Genomic DNA, 3,698 nt, shown 5'->3' with positions numbered 1-3,698 from the left:
TTGGTGCTTTAACCGTTTTCTTAATTAAGTGCGGTGGATGCTTTCTTAAACTATTTGACTGATTTAAACTAGTGCAAAGATAGAAGATGATGCAAGAATAAACGTAAGCACAAGCACAACACAAACACAACAATATATAGTGGTTCGGTGCTCTCCTTAGCACCTACGTCCACTCCCCAAGCGTCCCCTTGGGAATTCACTATAATCCCGCGGATTACAGTTGGATTGTTTTCCGGGCTCACAATCCAAAAACCTTTGTTGGTTTTACGGGCTCACCAACGAACCTATACACTTTGGTTTTTCGGGTTCACCAAAAACCTTTGTTGGTTTTGCGGGCTCACCAACGAACCTTTACACTTTGGTTTTCCGGGTTCACCAAAAACCTTTGTTGGTTTTGCGGGCTAACCAACGAACCTTTACAAAGTGTTTGACAAACAAAAAGAAAAGATTCAAACTCCTAAATGAGCATATGAAATAATATAAACTACAAAGAAGAGTTAGAAAGTATTTATCGCTTTGAAGTGGCTTTGCTCTTCTTTGTCAAGGATGCTTCACTCTTCAAGGGGGGATGGAGCTCTTGATGCCTCTTTGAATCTGCTCAATCCCTTTCTTTGATTCTTGAATGAAGCTCTTGATGAAGAAGATTAGGGCACTTTTGTGTTCTTGAGTACTCTTTGATATTCCTTTGTAAAAGTTGTTCTCTCTGATGAATAGTGCCCCTTTAAATAGCTTCCCACCTTCTTTGGTCAAGCCCCAATGGTTAGAATTCAAAAACTAGCCGTTACTGACCTTGGGAAGGACAAAAAGTACATCTGCAGAACTAGCCGTTACTGTTCAGCCCGTGTTTGGGTCGGCTCAACTTGTCCTTGGGTCGACCCAACTTTGCCTTGGGTCGACTCAAACATTCCTTGGGTCGATCCTCTCAGAGAACACAGAAACTTTGATTTCAGCCTTCCTTCAAAAACTTGGGTCGACCCATCCTTTCTTTGGGTCGACTCAAAGTTCACTTGGGTCGACTCAACTTCTTCTTGGGTCGACCCTCTCAGTAATTTCAGAGAACCATTTTCTGTCTGTCTTTCTGTCTTGCCTTTGGGTCGACCCTCTCAGAGTTTGGGTCGATTCAAGCTTGGGTCGACTCAACCACTGTTTGGGTCGACCCTCTCAGTAAATCCAGAGAACATATTTCCTTCATGTTTTGAGGTTCTTGAAGTTTGGGTCGACTCATGCTTACCTTGGGTCGACCCAACCAACTGTTCATCTGTGCCATTTTTGCAGGAGTGTGCCAAATGATTTCTTGATGTGCCGGGGTCGACTCAAACAATCTTTGGGTCGACTCAATCCACACTTTGCTGCATTCTCAAGGTTAGATTCATTCAAATGAACAAAGCATGTATCTATTATCAATCACACAAATATACTGAGAGTAATGAACTTATAAATGAAGTATCAATTTAACTTATAACATACTCTTGATAATTACTTGTTAATCATCAAAATAACACTATCATCCTCAATCTCCCCCTTTTTGATGATTACAAAATAAAGAGTATAAGTCTATTGATACTTGTCTTTAAAATCAGTTTATAAAAGGGATTAAATTGCTGAATTTCAGCTTTTCATATATAAGAGTGAAATCTCCCCCTATATCATTTAAATGTTGCCAATTTGACTCTTTGAATTGCTCCCCCTTTCATTTATAATTCATTAGTGATGAAACTTAAAAAATTTGAGATAAAATATGAGTTTCAGCTTATGTATCGGGGTGCGAGAGGTGCGTGCCAAATTCTGAATTTGTATGTGCCAAATTCTGAAATTTGATAGAAATTTTTGATTTAATCAATTTCATTGTTACAAATTGCTCCCCCTTAGATGTATAAGCTTTCTTATATGATTTTCAATTTGTTTGCCCATTTATTTCTCTTTTCTTGCATAAGTTCTTATTTCTCTTTCTTTACATAATCCTTTCTTTAGCTTGCTTATTTACTCTTAAGACATCTTTACTTCTCCCCTTTTTGTTACTTTGTTTAACCTAAACAATATCTTTACTTCTCCCAAAATTAATACTCTTTCTTTACTTCTCAAATTAAATACTCTTTCTTTTCTTCTCCCCCTTTTTGTTATCATCAAACAGATACATGGGAAAGATGCAATATACCATAAACTTCAATCTTCATTGATCAAAATAGGAACATTTTCATACATTAAAAACAAAAACAGATACAATGTTCCTTAATCAAGATTTAAAGATACATGAGAGAAAGCAAGATACATATGAGAAAAACAAGATACATGTGAGAACTAGATATCTAGCCTAGGCTCTAAACATAGATGCTAAGATCAACCTAGGGAGAATCCAATGGCTGGGATCTAGTCCTCATCCTCCTAGTATACGTGGCGAGGGGAGGTCGAGCCTGGTGAGACTGTGTCTGGCGTGGAGCACGACGAGCTGGATGACTCTGTGCCGATATCTCTGACTCAGCAGCCTGTGGCACAGATGGTCCATGTGTCTCTCTCTCTCTCCGGAGTGCTCCAATCTGCTGCCTCAGATCACTGATCTCAGCAGACATGACATCCAACCGGGCGTCCAATCGGCTCGTCAGCCCGTCAGTGATAGTCCTCGCCTGAGCTGACATGAGCTCAGTCATCCTGCTCCAGAAGTCATCCGTATCTGTCGGAGGAATGGATGACGATGGTCCAGCCTCGGAGGGTGCAGTAGGATGATCCATATGCTCCTCATCCTCATCCTCTGGTGCATCTCCCTCTGGTGCCTCACCCTGAATGCCTGCACCTGTGTGAATCCACTGCCCGTTCACTTTCTCATATCCCATGCGTATAAGTGTCCGTGCAGTGTACGTGTCAGTGTGATGCAGACTCTTGGATGCCTCCTCCTCGAGAGGTAAACCGTGCTGTCTAAATATCAAGGTGAGTATCATACCATAAGGTAGTGATACCCTGTTGCTGCACATTACCTTCCTCATCTGTCTCAATATCATAGCCGAAAGATTTAGAGGCATCCCTCGAATCATACACTCCATCACTGCTAGATCTCGCTCAGTGATGAGATCGAATCTCCCGGTCTTTGGAAACAAAATCCTATTGATCATATTGAGCAGTAATCTCATTTCTGCGGAAAGAGAACTAGCTATTACCTTTGTGGAGAAATCGAAGTTCTCATTTTCCATAATCAATTGTAGAGCTCTCATTTTGTTTTCTGGCCTTTCCGGAGTGGCCCTATGCAGAGTAGATGAAGTAGCTCACTCAAGCTCTCCTCGGATACTCTGATTCGAACCCCTCTAACTTCTGAAACAAGCCCTCCCAATCCAGTCTTGAGGAAGGCATAGAACTCTTGTACCAAGCCGGGGTAGATTACCACATCTAGGGAGCAAAGATACTCCCAACCTTGTCTTTGGATCCATTCCCAAATCCGAAACCCTTCTTGATTGAAAAACTCGGAATGGATCCTTCTCCCCGTTGTAACCGGCCTCCCCGCAAATCTAGCAAGAATCACTGAGGGGGAAGGAGGAGGAGGGGCCTCCGCACGTGCCTCACGTCGTGGAGACACGGGAGATGGCTCGGTAGGTTGCCTTTCCTCCCGTTGGATCCGAGTCACTCTTCCGGATCTCTTGGCCACGGCTCGTTTGGGTCCCATTTCTCCAAGATCTTTAGGAAATCTACTATTTGGAGGAGTTTAGTGGAGA

Source organism: Phoenix dactylifera, unplaced genomic scaffold (genome assembly GCF_009389715.1).
Source record: "Phoenix dactylifera cultivar Barhee BC4 unplaced genomic scaffold, palm_55x_up_171113_PBpolish2nd_filt_p 000146F, whole genome shotgun sequence".
NCBI lineage: Eukaryota > Viridiplantae > Streptophyta > Magnoliopsida > Arecales > Arecaceae > Phoenix > Phoenix dactylifera.
The sequence above is the reverse complement of the archived record's forward strand: the minus strand, read 5'-3'. Positions refer to the sequence as shown.